The following is an 18384-nucleotide window of genomic DNA, read 5'->3' as shown; positions in this document are numbered from 1 at the left end:
GATTTCTAGCTACGACTATGATACCTGAATCTTCTTGGGGAGTTGTTTTGAGGACGAATGTTGACTCTATTGGGGAAAATTCCTAACAGCGGTTGGGAAATTCCAAACTTTTGGTGAATCAAATTGAGTAAGTTAAAAAGATACTTATGATACGATGTTATGTATGCAAGATGTTGATGCATGCTTGGGTTTTTGCAGGGGAACGCATGGTTTGTAAGTTGTGCCAAGTATGATTGGTCTTTAAAAGAATATTGGGAAAATTGTATTGACTTTCTGGTACTTGGAAAATTGGAACTTCTAATGCCCAAGCGAGCACTGGGTGCAATAGCTGAGGATTTTTGTCGGGGAAGAATTTAATTGACCAAGTCCACGGGACTGCATGGTGCTTTCAGGCCGGGGATACCACACATGTTTTTGATCACCTTTAGATACTTATGAAAGAGAAGTAATTTGATGTTCTTTCCCCTTGAAGTTTTTTTTTGAAAAAGTTGTTTTTATCAAGAAATTTCCGATGTGATATCATTTTGGAAAAAGGCCACACTTCACAAACAAAGCAGGAAAAGCAAAATGTTGAGCACATATAAGGGAACTGGTTTTATTGATAAATCGCCCAAAGAAAGGGGTAATTTGTACAAAGGAAAGCAATTCCTAAAAGAGGTGATTGCAAAAAGAAATTGAAAAACTATAATGGCAATGAAATATCTCGAATTTCCACCAAATTCAAACTCTGCTATAGTCTTTATGTCTTTAGTCGTCCTTTGGTCTTGCTTCAGAAGGAGAGTGACTGGATTTACTTGATGGGGAAGCCACTAGATTGACTCGTTGAGGAACGAAGAAAGATTTTTTGCGGGATGCAGCCTCTCATTTTTTATGAATCCCTAATTTTTGCCTAGACCTCCCTTTCGGGTTTTCAGTCTACCGGGATACTCATTTTTTGCATAAGTCGCCCTTTTAGATTTTCAACTTATCGGGCTTTTTTTTTCTTTCAAGTGTAGTATTTTTTTAGTCTTAGGTTTTCCTTTGAATATTTGCACCCATATATAATAAAATAAAGTTTAACCCATTTTAAAACCAAGAATATTTTCATTTTATCTAAGCCTATTCCAAGAAATAGTACCGCCATAAACCTTACACTTATTGGGACTAATATGTTAGCCAATGTTTTGACCATACTTTTATAATAGATGATGAATAATGTTTACATTCTTCCGGGTTTCTCTAGAGTTCCGATATCATAATTTCACCTATAAAAAACATATGGTTTGGAATTGTAGTCCTACTATATAATATGTAAGTTAGCTTACCCCTGGTCCACATAAACTAAAAGTTTCATAATTAGTGCATGTCTAACAATACAAAAAAGTAAAGTAAATGGAGGATATCCTTGCCTAAATCCTCTCAAAAAAATAAAGAAACTTACAACTTTCCCATTTATAAGGACTAAAAATTTAGCATGATGAAGAATAGTTGAAATCGAATTGCAATTTTTTTATCAAATCCAAATTTATATAATGCTCTAATGAGAAATTGCCAATATAGAGTATCAAACTCTTTAATGAAATCAATCTTCAAAACCATTTTCCCTCCAAAAAAAACTCATGTCCAACAAGATATTAGTTGTCGTGGCACGCAAAAATACCTAGGTGTAATGAACACTCAAAATAACAACAGAGTCATCACTGAAGTTTATTTATTCCAAAAGGAAAGGGAAAATGTCAATAAAACCCTTAAAAAAAAGAAAATGGTCGTCGCAACCAAATTCAGGTTCGGGAGACTTTTTTGCACGTGGGTGTATTTGCACCCATCACATATGTTGTACTCAACGAGAATAATTTAGTTAGCTTTGCGAATAAGTGTTAGCATGATGTTATTTTCTTTCTTCTAATTATTAAAAGTTTGAAAGGAAAAAAGAAAAAGACTAAAAATAAGTTTTTTATAGAGTGTTTGACAAGATTGTGAGTCACGCTCCTTCGTATCCTCAGGTGCGATGAGGAATTCAAATCTACGTAGTTATTGATAGCAAATGTTTATGTGTTGGTCGATTTTAATGAATAATGTTAGAGTCGCGTTTGAGGTATAACACATTGCTTGCTACCCACACATGGGAAAAGTGAACGATTGTTTGAGCATCATGTTAGAATAGATAAACATGATTTGGAAATCCATTAGATTCATATTTTAATCGTATTCGAAAAAAAAATATTTTTGCGCATATGGGGAATGAAGTGTTAGTTCATACTTCGCATCAGAACAGACAAAACACTGTTCGTTTATGAAAGGTTTTCGGTCGCGCTAAGATAGAAAAATATGGGTTTGATGAGTTGAATTATTTTTAAGGATGGATGACGAGCATTTGAAAGGTTTTTGTATCCAAATACCCGGGGAAGAAAGAGGTATACACCCAATTAATCCTTTTTCATCCAATTTTATTATAAAATTTGTGAGACGAATTGAGGTATTTATAAGAATACCTTAGGCTTGAATCTTAGGCTTAAAGAAGGTAATACTCACTATCAGGAGCATGGGAAATTGATGGTTACCTCCCATATTATTCCAGAGGACATGCCTTCGCCCTTTTTGACTTTCTCTCCCATACCATTATGGATAGGGGCACATTACTCCCATGTTTTTACAAAGAAGCGAGTGATGTGGTAAATGAGTGTCGTAACCAAATGATGGACGTTCGTTCTAATAATTTGGCGTCTAGGAAGCTAGGGTCAACATACTACATCGTCTCTCCTTAGATAACTCTCTACTCTGCCTCTTGTGGATCTTTTACGAATATAGCAATACATAGTCCCTCAAGCACAATGACTTGGAAAGGGAGAAGTGATTTAGTTTGTTGTTCTCTTCTTATTTGGACGAGTCCCTCAGGCGTACCTAGGGCGAGTCCCTCAAGCATGGGGTGAGTCCCTCATGTGCACATAGGAAAGCTCCCTCGGGTATGGCATTAGGTAAAGCTCTAGGTGTCAATGCGGTGAATCTTCAAATGTTAGTTGAGCTAAAACCTCAAACGTCAGTTGCACGCGTAACATTAAATGTGACTAATGTTGACTGGACCTCAAAAAAACAACTTGGCCATAATTCCTCACACGTGTCAATGATGTGGGAGATCTTTTTCAACTGTTAGAGTTGTTGGGTCTTCTTACTTATAAAGTTTTTGACATCCGATTTTTTATCCAATATGTGACTCATACTCACACTTGATATACCAACAAAAGTACCTAATGAGAGACGGTTGATTATCTTACTACTGAACACTCTTATTCACAATTTTAAGAATCTTTTTCTCCCAAGTTTTCTTCGATTCTTTTTAACACTTTATTTATATTTTAGGCTACTAAATACCACATTTTTGTTATTTATATTTCATACCAATATCTTTGGCCTTGTATTTACAATAATAATAAATACACTAACTAATAGTAAATAAATTTTTATTTTATTTTTTATTTATAGTTTCTTCTTTAATTTATTAAAATAATCTTTTTTTTAATGAAAGGAGGGGATTAATCTAGAAGGTTATTTGAGACGTCATTTTTGTTTCTCCTCTCTCTTTCTGAAATAATGATACTCTTCAACAAAGGCTCCTATATGTTATTCCCCTTGACTTTGAACTTTGAAATGGACCAACATTATCATTTTTGTCTTACACTAGAAAATCAACAATTTTCTTTACTTATCACATAAAGCAAATTTCAAATATGTTTGTGGTTGGATAAGTTTTGTCGTGAATGGAGATCCATATCATGCATGTATCTTCTTATTTTAATAACAAGTTGTGGATAGTTTTTAATATTATACTATCAAGCGAGTGGAGGATGCTTTCATGCAAGTTGATCGTAAATTTAATAATTCAAACCAGTCGTGTGCTTTTCGTTAAAAACAAATTATTTAAATATATATTACTTTGATGATGGTATATATTTACTCATTTCACTCCCTTCTGTTTGAAAATCGATAAATAATTCATTACTTTAAACAGTGATTTACTCACTAAATTGTTATAAATATATATATATATATATATATATATATATATATATATATATTAAAAATCAACAATAATAATAATATAATACTAATTTTTTATTATATAGTATACTTTCACCCTTTCTTTACTTTTTTTTTTAAAATTAATATTTTTGATTATCATTTATAAAATTTAAGATAATATTAATTATATTTTTGTCAAAATTATCTATAAATAATTACTATAGAGAAAAAAATTAAATAAATATAATAAGTAATTAAGAATATTATAAGTAAAAAAATATTATTTTAAAAATAATAATGATTAATTTTTTCTTAATATATATATATATATATATATATATATATATATATATATATATATATATATATATATATATATATATATATATATAAAGTAAAAAAAAAATAACAATAAGCAAAATCGTTTACTGTCATGTCCCTTTAAGTAGGTGGGATCACACTGGCGGCTGATGTAACAGGTAACGCGTAATGTTTGGGAGTATGTCAAAATCATTCAATTTTTTATGTTAATTATTCAACTCTGCACATAAAAATATGTAAACGTGGGGACAAATATCAGTGAACAATAGCCAAGAGACAAAATAACACATTGGGAGCAGGAGAAAAAAAACTAAAAAGTTACGAAAAATATTGTATGCCAGGGTCATTTTTAAAATTATAACTTATATATTATATAGCAAAATTTACCCTGTCGAATCGTTTAAAAACTTTTGCACGATTCCGATTAATATAAATGTTGTAATTAAATGTCGTTATTACGATGTGAATTAATTATAGATTTTTTTTTATGAAAATAGAATAATAATTATTGATATAATACATTCTCAAACCATTTTATTGGAGTCATATTTGCAATATTAAACTGTATTTTAGAATTTTGATTCAAAATATATACTTTTTATTGATATTTTTTATAGATTTATAATTTATTTTTATAATTTATAATTTCTTCACATAAATTAATTTCAAAAGTTAACAATTTTTTATTTTTTTTCTGTTTTATTTTTATTAACATGATTAAAATATTTAAAAAACTATATTTATAATTTAGTTTAACAGATTACTTTACCAAATATTTTTAAATTTAATTAGTTAATTTTTATTAACTACTTACCATAAAATCAACCCCTATATATAAACAAGCTAATTATCAACCATATATGTTATCTTTTATCAAAAAAAAAATTATAATCTTTATATAGTGTAAATACAATTTAAGATATTCTCTATTTTCTAATATATGATTATTCAGAAAAATTATATATATATATATATATATATATATATATATATATATATATATATATATATATATATATATATATATATATATATATATATATATATATATATATATATATATATATATATATATAATATATATATATATATATATATATATATATATATATATATATATATATATATCAAACGGTCATTTAATTATAGTCCAATTTTAGAGAAAAAAATAATTATATATCTTTTTTACTTCATTTAATATGAATCATATATATATATATATATATATATATATATATATATATATATATATATTGTATATTTGTATAACAAACTTTTTATTGGATCAAAAGTTATTATCATATATATCATATCTATAAAATTTAATATTAATCAGAAATCATTTGACACGTCAACGAGATACATAAAAACTAACGTCTTACAAAATTTATGAAAACCGTTAATTTATATTATTCTCTTTAGTATATCAATTAATTTTGTATTGAAGTTAAATTTTATAAATGTGATTTATATGATAATAGTTTTCAATCCAACGATGAATTTTGTTATACCGACATAGGGTGAATAGTTTTCAATCAAGCGAGTATGAACTCGAGTACATAGATTTGTTTCCAACTACGGGTATGGGGACGAGTACTATAGTACCTTGTACATTGTCATCCCTAGTTTTCATCTATGAGTATAGCTTTTATATAGTGGTTATTGAGTTCCTATGTCTCCATAAAGTTGATTGATAGGCTATTAAGACTTGTGTTTCCTTGTTCGCATGAAAGTAATTAATGGGGATCAAGTTCCTTACTTCTTTGTCTGATAAAGTCGACCATTTATGACTATTTATACGACTTAAATGCTTTCCTCGTGTGTGTAAACGGTATTAAACAAAAATGGATATGTTATACTTGGGTTATTTTTATCGACTTGACTCATTTAAGTTGGAGGATTACTTTTTCCACATTATGTATTGCTTACGCACCACGGTGAAATTTCAATAATGCCTCTAAATTCTAGATTTTATTTTCCGGGTGCACCCAAAATGCGAGGAAAAAAAAGCTAATTGAAAAATGTAAAAGATTAAAAAAAATCGGAGACTAGAATCTAGACTCGCCCCCTCACCACACCACACTCATATCTCAGAGTCAAACCAAAACAACGCTGAAATAATCTGAGTTCCAATCTATATAATTATCCAGATTCCAATCTCCGGAAGTGTTTGATTATGGTTGCTTCAGACATTTCCTTCTTCCTTCTTCATTTCAAAAACTTACTCAGGATCCAAAATAGAGCTTGTGAGCAAATTTTATTTCCATATTTTTTCAAGTTTTCTCACCACTTTTACTACATTACATTCAAGTTTATGACATCTCTCAACCTCTATTACACTCAATTTAATCGAGGTCTCTCGTTTTTCAACCTTTTTTGCAATTTGGTAAGTTTTTCGTTTTTTTTGTGTGTTTGTGATGTATGCATTACCTAAATATAGGTTGTTTATGGTTCATTAGGTTTAGTTAAAAGAATAGTGAATTGATTTGTGATGCATGCACTTACTTTTTTAAAGTTTACGGCGTATTGTTTATTTGTTTTTTACTTCTCTGGTTTCATCCTAAGATTAGAATTCGGACCATGAGTCTAGAGAAAAAAATATTGGTTTTCCTCTTTTGCATAATTTATTTGATTTTTCCCGTTCTATTCTCTAGGTTTGCCTTCTTTGATTATGATATAATTTTTCTGGTGTAATTATATATAAAATGTTCGATAACCAAGACAAATTGAGGCATGGTAGAATGGTCATGCATGCTTTCGTTCGAAGGGGAAAAGCTTGATCATCTCATCCAACTGTTGGTCCCTCAGACCTGTCACTTATTCCTCTATATTCAGACCATTCTACTAGGCATGTATGGGATGGAGAGGTAACATAAATATTTATTTATTCTTTGAGACATATGTGTTATATGATTTGAACTTTATAACGATGATATTTTTTACTCTATCGTGGTACATTGAAATGTATCCACCATATCAGGAAGATTGCAAAGTTGTCGTAGCGTGATGAACCAAGGTTTCAGGATGTCATGCATTCATTTGGGCTACAAGATATATGCAGGACTGAATATGGTTATATTAACCATGATTTGTTGTCTACTTTCGCAAAGATATGACACTCAAAACCTTCTTTATTCCATCTTTGGAGCGGTGAGATCTCCATCACACTTTATGATGTGGCATCCCTCATACATCTTTTGATCACGAGAAGATTATTAAACTACTCTAGATGCAGTAAACTTGAAGCATTGGAGATGATTATGATCTATTTGGGAGCTGGCTCAGGTGATGTCCTAAAAGATATAGATTACATCAGAGGATGTCATGCCATATTTTTATTCCTAGAGATGTTGTATAAAGACCACCTGATTGCAGCAATGGAGGCTGATGGTGATGATGCACGAGTTATGTATCATAAAGGATGTGCATTGATGCCATATCTCATATTTTTTGTTGGCATATCCATATTTGTTAACAAAAGTGCAACCTATGTTGATCTTGTGACACCCGAGGCTGAAGAGGGAGAAGAGTGGATGTAACATTCGAGGCTGAAGAGGGCGGAGAATGATCGTCGAATTCACATCAAAATGAGAGGAATCTGGAGGCTGTGTAGGGATGGGACTGCATGGTTGAAGGAAGACTTATAAGGATTGATTGATACTACCTATACCAACAATATTCATCTTCTTTTCGGTAGCTTAACAAATAAGAACTCCATAGTTAAGAGCGTTTGACTTGGAGTAGTATTTGGATGGGTGACCTTCTAGAAAGTTTCTCGGAAAGCATGTGAGTAAGGACAAAGCATGCTGAAAAAACTCATGTTGGTTTTTGGGGTCAGTCGGTAATCTTGAAAGTAGTCATGGGCGTTACAAATGATATCAGAGTCAGACCTTTCCTAGTACGATGTGGTTCGGGGACGAACCAAACGGAAGATGATGGGCATGTAACATCCGAGGCTGAAGAGGGTGGAGAGTAGATGTAACACTCGAGGTCTAAGAGGGTGGAGAGTGATCTTCGAATTCACATTGGAATGAGATGGATATTGAGGTTATGTAGTGATGGGACTACATGATTGAAGGAAGGCTTATAAGGATTGTTTGGTAATACCTATACCAACAAGATGCATATTCTTTTCGGTAGCCTAATAAATAAGAAATTCATAGTTAAACGTGCTTGACTTGGAGTAGTATTTGGATGAGTGACCTTCTGGGAAGTTTCCCCAAAAGCGTGTAAGTGAGGATAAAGCATGCTGAAAAGATCAATGTTGATTTCTGGGGTCAGTCGGTAATCGTGAAAGTAGTATGGGGTGTTACATATGTCATTTATATTAGATAGTTCATTGACTTTGAGAGGATTTGTGAGTAAAAATGAGGAGTCTCATATTTGGTTTACCTCTACTCCAAATTAGGTGAAGCGTGTATATGGGAAACTAGACAGTTGACGGAAAAAAAAATAGTCTATTTACAATAATATTTTTCAACTTTACTATTACTAATACTTCATAATACTTGTGTTACTCCATTACTAATATTTCATTTGAACCATTTTCAATAATGGATCCACCAACACTTTTCATATCTCTCAGGCTAGGCATGTGCGAAACACTACTCTTAGGATTTGCCACGCGCTTGCTCCATTATCCCGCTCAGAAAGAATCAGGAAATTAAGTCGTTTTAATTTTATCTTGACCGCATCGCGATAGATGATATATGTTACATGTCATATGCTGATCAGCATCAGACACTCTCATTGGATGTGGTAGCCTTATACTTCGACTACCTGACTTGTGGGTTACGACTGATGTATCCACATTTACTTAAGTGAGTCATGCGGCAACCCAGGTATATGCAGGGTATTCCTAGAGCCTTTGTCGCGTCTTCACCTCCCATTGTCACTCGCAAAGATGTTGATATTATATTTGAGGCGTTGTATGATCATCTGGTCCCAATGGATGTATGTCGTGTGCGATCTCCTCAAACATGGAATGCGGTATACAGTTACATCTAATGGTTTTGTAGAGTATGACATCCTTACTTAACATTGGATGCAAATAGAGTGTCACCTATGTCAGCTCATTAGGAGATATTATAAGAGGAACATACAAGGGTGACCATGTCATTGATGTGTTGTCGATTTGTCAGCATATTGTGGCCATTGGGAAAGCGGGCATAGAGAGATGACAGTTTCAAGAAGGCCCTCTTGGGATGGTTGTATATGCCATGATAGTCAATGCACGACATGTATTGAAGTACAGGAAATAGAGGAAGAGTTAGAGGGTCAGATATACCTAATATTTGATTTTTTCTTTGTATTTTTATCATAACATTTTGATTTTATATTGTGAACAATGATGTTTGATTTTTTTATAACAAATGATGTATGGTGATAACATTCTTATCACCATTTTGACTTAATATATGGTATTTTAATTGTATGACAAATGTCTATGCTTTAATTAAATAACATTTATGTATACTTTGTATATCATTTTTTTATCAAGAATACTTTGTATATCATGTTTATTACAAATGTCAAATTTTAAAAAAAAATACAAATAACCTACTGTCATGAGGTTTGGTCCTAAGAGTGTTGTCTGGACTCACCCTTAGATTTATCTGAAGACTAATATGCTATTTAAGTTTTGGGATAATGAGAGAGTCTCTCAAAAAAAACTTTTTATTTATAAATAGGTGTGTCTATATTCAAATCTCTAAACACGCGAAGGATATTTGAGTTTTATAAGGGTGACTGATCATCCATAAGATGAAAAAAGCAATGACATTTGAGTTGATCTATTTAGTTCTATTTTGTGGATGATTTAAATCAGATCAGATTATTCAAACTCTGACTCAACTCAGATAATTTGAATATATACATGTTCTTGAAACATGAGGTAAAAAAAAGGGAGATAGTTTAAAGAGAGAAATCAAAACGTACCAAATATAAATAATTTCACTTGAAATTTAAATTTAAAATTTATATATTTTGAATTCATCAAGTGGGTTGCTGTACCAATCAGTTGCCACTCTCACTCACTACTGGAGTCACTCCCTCTCGAGTGTATAACAGAAAAGGCAAGCAAAACAAAACTTGAGAGCGACTAATTGATAGAGACACATACGCAGACAGAATAGTGTCTTGGTTATGGATTAATTTAATTGAAATAAATATTATTTAAACACAACTTTTTGACATAAATAGAGGACACGAAAATAAACCGACTTCATTATATATAAAACAGTGTTAATTATATAACAAATAAATAAATAAAGTTATGTGTCAAAATATTATAAAAATATGATTTTTTAACTATTTATTATAAGTAATTAATTATTTGTTTAATATGTTAACATTTTTTAGATATATATACTGGGTTCAACTATTCCCTTTGTAGAAAAAATATTTTTATTGTTTTTAAATTTAATGCAAAATAGTATTTGATTTGTGAATAACTATTCCAATTATTTATTATAGACAAGAGTATTCAAAATCGAACAAACTCAATAAAAATCACAAACCAAATAAATTAAATTGAAATCGCAAAAAACTGTATTTGCTTCATATATGTTTGGATCATTTTTAACCAACTATGGACGAAACGTATACACCATTTAGGTTTGTCTAGAGTTGTTTCAAATTTTTAATAGGTCTTGTATAAAAAGTTGAAGTTAATTTAAGTTGAGTTGTGAGATTTTTTAAAATGTCATATTTATCCGTAAATTAACTATAGGATATATGCAAGGAGATATTTTTTTATCATATTTTAATCATAAAAAAAGTGTGAGGTTCTTTCTTGGAGTCCGCCTTACACATTCTTAAACACAATATTGAATTTATCCGCTAAAATCTATTGAAAATGAGAACGGAATAATCTAAGATACCGTTTGGTCCGATTTTTTCTTGACTTAACTTCTACTTTAAAGAAGAAGTATGACCAAACAATATAAAGAAAAAGTCTCTTATAAAAAAAAGTGTCATTTCTATTAATAATAAAATTGCGCTTCTACTAAAGTAGTTGAAATGAACTTTATCAGAAAAATTCTTTTGAATCTCGGTTAACACAATTGATACTATCAAGTCATTATAAATTATTTTTCAATTTTTTACACCAATATAAATTTTCATAATTCTTCCCATATTATTTAATTTTATTTTATTTAAAAATATATATTCATTCACGTGCCAACTTCATAGTTATTGTTGTGTAATATTTAACTACGATAAAAAATTATAAAATTTATTAATTTAATTTGTAAAAATTATTTATTTTAAAAATGCAAACTTTTTTCTTGATGTCAATTGTTTTATTTTAATGACTGATTTAATCACTCTCACACACATTTTTAAATATTTATAAAAATCATATTCATTTAATTTTTTAAAACATATTTCATATCTTTTAATAATATAGTATTTTATTTTAATTACATCTATTTTTGTATAAAACATATATATCTAATATTTTATTATTTTTATAAGTATGATCTCATTACTTTCACTCATAAATATTATACCGAAAATATCAAACATTTGCACTAAATTTGGAGAAAAATCATATTTTATTTATTTTTCTATTTTTTACATTAGTTCATCTATATATCAAATAAAATATCTCAGATATATGTTAAACAATTTTTAGTTTAAAATTAATTTTTAAGTTGGAAAAATGTAAGTATTACCAAACAACTTTAACTTTATTTATAAAGCTCTTATTTTCAACTTTAACTTAAAAGTAACTTTTACAATTGAAAAAAAACTCGATCAAACGATACCTAAGTCAACTTAGTAGACAAATCTAAAATGTCGCTCATTCTAATTTATTGATGGACTAGCGGATTGGCTCGTCAAACAAAAACTTTTAAACATTTTTCAACTAAAATTTAAATATAAATATTTAGAATTTTGATCAAAATCAATCATTTATTAGCAAAGATAATTATTGGGTACAGGTATGCATGGTGTCCCTTCAAGGGTAGGAGATACTCAGAGGTCTAGTAGGTTTGTAACAGTTTAGGATGGTAGGGATTTGCCCGTGGCGGCGAGAAGTCATGTATGATGGTGTTAATGTGTTTACAGTTATTTAAGATGTCAGCTCACGTGAGGTGAAAGACTCCGTATACAAACATGTTGCTTTAGGTATTGTGTGTAAGTTATGGAATGTTATCTCCCGTTAAGGGAGAGATATTTAGAGAGGCCTTTGGACCTAAGACTTAGGAAACCTATGAGGTGGTAACTACACCCCTTGACTGATGGAGGTTGTTGACTACCTATTCTTTTGGAAATCGCGGTATGACTCAGTATGCATACCTGGTGGAGATATACTGGCATAACGCATATGTCTTATTAGGAGGGAGAGTCCCCCATACTACAGAGGTAGACTCGACGTCATTTTATGGGCAGGAACCCTCGTGTCGCAGTTGTTTGTGATTTTTCACATATATAACACTACGCAGTCCCTCAAGCACGAGGATTTGTACAGAGAGAAGTATTTTAAGTCTCTTTTCTGGTTCCACCCCGCAGTATATCATGGGACTCTCGATAAAAGGTATGTTTAAAATTTTGGGACATGGCCCTTTTAGATGTGAGGCGAGTCCGTCAGTCGAAGGTGGTTGTCGTACCTCAAAAAATACAATCCTTCACGAAGCAGATGCACGCTCGCGGAAAATGTGTTCGAACAGAGGCTCCGCCGAACTTTATTTATTCCAGTGAAGGAATAGAAAATATAGATAAAACCTTTGAAAATAACATGGTTGTCGCAATCATATTTGGGTTCGGGAGTCAATTACATGAGCAAAAGATATTAGCACCCCTCACTTCCGTTGTACTCAATGGGAACTTTTTAGTTAGACTTGCGATTGAATGTTAGCTTACGTCATTTGTTTTCTTTGATTTATTAAAAGAGAAAAGAGAAAAAAGAAAGGGGTCACAATTTATTTTTTATTAATGTGTCTGACGAGATTGTGGGTCTCGCTCCTACGTATATCCAGGTGCGATGGAGAATTCAATGCTACATAGTTCTGGGTAGAAAATGTTTGTTTGCTGGTCGATTTTAGTGAAAGTTATTTTGTATCAATCGACGGAAAAACATTGCTTGCTACCCAAAATAGGTGAGGAGCAGACGTTTTCCTCCAATTGATGGATTTCTACATATCAACATTCATGGGAAAACGCCACTTATATCTACTAACATGATTGTGGATGAAGCGTTGTTTTGCACCGTCTCGAGAAGAAATATCTTTCATTTTTAAAAAGGTTTTTGAGGATTGCATAGTGGCGATAAAAAAGAGTTTGATTGATTGAATGTTTTATAAGTGAATGACGAGCACTTGATGAGAACGATACATAAGCCTCAAGACCAATTATTCGAGGTTCCACCGGAATGCTAGATTCCAATGGTCCTTTTTTATTCAAGGTATTTAAGAAAATTGTTTGATGGACAACAAATTCTCAATAAGAACAAGATGTATGCCTTAAAATCGATTGTTCAAGGGTTTCATTGGAATGATAGACTCCAACGGTTCTTTTTAGTCCAAGTTTATTAAGTGTTTTAGGAAAGAAAGAATGAATGAACGGCTAACCCAATAAGTGTGCCTCGGGACCAATCATTCGAAGTTTCCATCAGAATGCTAGAATCCAATGATCAATGATCCTCTTCTTTCGTGTTTGTTTAAGAAAACGAATTTGATGTTACATTTGATTTAGGAAAAGTCACTCAATATTGGATCGATGTTTGATTCGTGTAGATGATAAATGATTTGAGAATGATGAGACTTTGAAGACTAACTTGATATTGATCAAGTGTTTGTTCTTGTTTGAAAGGTTGATTATCTGTTATCTAATTAGTTTTTTTAATCTAAATAAAGGTAAGAGAAACAAAAGTGAGGAAATAAATACAAATTACGAATAAGGGATGGGGGTACATTTTTGTTAATGGGGAAGTAATAAACTGATCAAGAGAAAACCCATCAAATAAGTAAATGCAAACAAAAATATCTCATTGTAAGAAGGGAATATAATTCTATCCATTAATTCCTCCACATTAATTATCACACTTGAGAAAATAATGTCATTTTGGGATTTCTAAAGGCTCCACACCCAGGAATACCAAACTAAGGTCGGACCTATTCAAACTCTAGATCTAGTTTTTAATGATCTAAGAACCCTGAGCAAGGAACTTAACTTCCTCACTAAAACCAACTCGTAATGCAACCACCGAAAATTCACTACCTCACAAGTGATGAACATATAAGAGTTGCTCTTAGTAAATCTTAGACAAAAACTACATGAAAGTCACTATCTCACAAGTGAAAAATGTACGAGAAAAAATATTAGTAGATCCAAGAAAACAACTTCATGAAAACATATCAATATCCTCCATAATCATACGTTTAAAGAGGTTCTCTCTCGTGGGAACTCTATCCTAAATTAACTAGCAGGAGAAGACAATAACCTTAGATGAGGGCCAACTTTTCTTGACCAAAGACTGTAAGAACAAAAATTGTTCTACAACAGATTCCTTGATTTTGATGATAACAAAGGATGAAACCAAAAATGGCACCCTAACGAAAAGTTTCTAAGTGTGCAGGATTCTAAAGAAAGAAGAAAGAAATCTGATGATGTCATCAGATACAGAACCAGATCAGATACAAATTATCAAATGATCAGAAGCATCTGAAGTGGAAACAAGTTCAAGAAAGTCTAACTCTGAGCATAACAGCAATACATCAGAAGCATCTGAACAAGAAGTAAGCTCTAGATGTTCTGACTCTGAACAACGCTATCTCTAACTTCCAGAAGTTATCAGCGCTATCTGAAGAAACTATCTGAACTCACAAGAGATTAACATCAGAAGCAAGATTCCAAGATTCTCCAGAAACACAAATACTCTGAGCATGGAATTGCTAATCATGAAAGAGTAACGTTAAAGTCAAGTAAAGATTTGCAAATGGTTTTCCTAATTAAGAAAGAGACGTTAATCTCCAATTTCAATAAAGAAGATACTACTTGTGGTAAGTAGTCATTTCAAGGAGAGAAAGTTATCCTGCAGAAGCTATTTAAGTGATGGCGTAATCTTATTTTAATATCCACCAGTTTCAACTACTACTTCAACTGATATATAAAATGGGCTGCAATCAACTTTGAAGCATCAGCAAGCCAACAAGCCAAAATTATACTGAAACATCAACGCTCAAGAAAAACACTCTTGCTCTCTAAAGATCTTCACGAAGCTTTTGCTTATAACGTGAAAAACTCTTGTTCTTAATACTGTAATATTTGCTTTCTTAGAAGCACTCTAGATTACATAAATCTTTCATCTATTGTTTGTTGATTTCCTCAAGTGACTCTGTGTAGTCTGTATACTTGAGAGGACTAAGAGATTTTTCTCTTAGACGTTGTTTGTAATCTTTCAAGATTAGTGGATTAAGTCCTTGTTGAAGGCGAAATCACCTTGGTCGGGTGGACTGGAGTAGCTTTGTGTTATAAGCGAACCAGTATAAAATCCTTGTGTGGTTTTCATTTTGAAAAAGCGCTTATTTTCAAAACAATTCAAACCCCCCCCCCCCCCCCTTTCTTGTTTTTCTCACCTTCAATTGGTATCAGAGCTCCGGCTCTGTTATTGATTTTCTAATCAAACACTTAACAGTGTAGAGAGATCCAGTACGAGAAAAACCATGGCCCACTCAAATGAAAGAGATAGTTACAATGCTAAGCCTCCTGTTTTTGATGGAGAGAAATTTGATTACTGGAAAGATAGAATCGAAAGTTTCTTTCTTGGTTATGACGCTGACCTCTGGGACATTGTCACAGATGGATACACACCTCCAGTCTCAGAAAATGGAGCTGAAGTTCCCAGAAATAAGATGTCAGAAGATCAAAAACGTATCTTCAAAAATCACCACAAGGCCAGAACAATTCTTCTAAATGCTATATCATACAACGAATATGAAAAGATCACCAACAGAGAGACAGCCAAAGATATACTTGACTCTCTGAAGATGACTCATGAAGGAAACTCCCAAGTCAAAGAGACGAAGGCTCTGGCGCTTATCCAGAAATATGAAGCCTTCAAAATGGAAGATGACGAAGCTATAGAGGCTATGTTTTCTAGATTCCAAACTCTTATTGCAGGTCTCAAGGTGCTAGACAAATGATACACAACTGCAGATCATGTTAAGAAGATAGTCAGAAGTCTGCCAAAGAAATGGAGACCTATGGTTACTGCTCTGAAGCTGTCAAAGGATCTGAACAATATCAGCCTTGAAGAACTTGTCAGTTCTCTCAGAAGCCATGAGATAGAACTAGAGGAAGATGAGCCTCAGAAAAGGAACAAGTCCGTAGCGCTAAAATCCAGATCTGAAAGACGGAAACCTGACAGAACCAAAGCTCTCCAGGCAGAAACTGAAGATACTGACGACTCTGAACCAGAAGACTCTGATGATGAAGAAGAGTTGTCCCTACTAACCAGAAGAGTTAAGCAACTCTGGAAAAAGAGGAACAACAACTTCAGAAGACCAAGACCCAGAGGGGATCGATCTGAATCAACTTCAAAAGGTAAATCTAACAAAGATATTACCTGTTATGAATGTAAAGAAACAGGTCATTACAGGAATGAATGCCCCAAGCTAAAGAAAGACAACCCTAGAAAAGAAAGCTTCAAGAAGAATACCTTCAGGACAAAGAAAGGACTGATGGCTACCTGGGATGATAGTGAATCTGGATCATCAGAATCTGACTCTGATGAACAGGCCAATGTGGCACTTATGGCTACCACATCCAGGAGTAGCTCAGATGAAGAATCTGAAGAGATATCCTATGCAGCAAAGTTCAGACACCAGTCATGGTACCTGGACTCTGGATGCTCGCGACACATGACGGGAAGAAAGTCTATGTTCCAAAGTCTGGAACTTAAAGACGCTGGATTTGTAGGCTTCGGAGGAGATCAGAAAGGAAGGATCAGAGGCTCCGGAACTATTGGTAATGGTACTCTTCCCTCTATATCTGATGTTCTTTATGTAGAAGGATTAATGCATAACTTGTTATCCATAAGTCAATTAAGTGATAACGGTTATGATGTAATCTTCAATCAAAAAACATGTAAAGCCATTAATCAGAACGATGGCTCTGTCCTTTTCACAGGCAAGAGGAAAAACAACATTTACAAAATAAATCTTTCTGATTTAAAAGATCAAAATGTTAAATGTCTAATGTCAGTTCACGAAGAGCAATGGGTATGGCATAGACGCTTGGGCCACATTAGCATGAGGAAACTTTCTCAGCTAACTAAACTCGAGTTAGTCAGAGGCCTACCTAAACTGAAGTTTTCTTCAGATGCTCTGTGTGAAGCTTGTCAGAAAGGAAAATTTTCAAAAACATCTTTTAAAAAGAAAAATGTTGTTTCTACCTCTAAGCCTCTGGAACTTCTTCACATTGACTTATTTGGTCCTGTGAAAACAGCATCAGTTAATGGAAAGAAGTATGGACTAGTCATTGTTGATGATTACAGTCGCTGGACATGGGTAAAATTCCTAAAGCACAAGAGTGAGTCTCACTCTGTATTCACTAGTTTCTGTTCCAGAGTGCAAAAAGAATTTGACTCTAAAATTATTAGAGTCAGAAGTGATCATGGTGGAGAATTTGAAAACAAAGATTTTGAAGAACTATTTGATTCTAATGGAATATCCCATGATTTCTCCTGCCCTAGAACTCCACAACAAAATGGAGTTGTAGAGAGGAAGAATAGGACACTCCAAGAAATGGCCAGAACCATGATCAATGAAACTAATGTAGCAAAGCACTTTTGGGCAGAAGCTGTAAATACAGCGTGTTACATTCAGAATAGAATCTCTATAAGACCTATTCTGGAAAAGACTCCCTATGAACCGTGTAAAGGAAGAAAACCAAACATTTCATATTTTCATCCTTTTGGATGTTCTTGCTTTATATTAAATACTAAAGAACATCTGAACAAGTTTGATTCCAAAGCACAGAAAGGTATTATGTTAGGATACTCAGAACGCTCTAAAGGCTACAGAGTATACAACACAGAAACCAAAATTGTGGAAGAAT

This window comes from Lathyrus oleraceus, chromosome 6 (genome assembly GCF_024323335.1).
Source record: "Lathyrus oleraceus cultivar Zhongwan6 chromosome 6, CAAS_Psat_ZW6_1.0, whole genome shotgun sequence".
In the NCBI taxonomy this organism is placed as follows: Eukaryota; Viridiplantae; Streptophyta; class Magnoliopsida; order Fabales; family Fabaceae; genus Lathyrus; species Lathyrus oleraceus.
Note: the sequence above shows the minus strand (reverse complement) of the source record.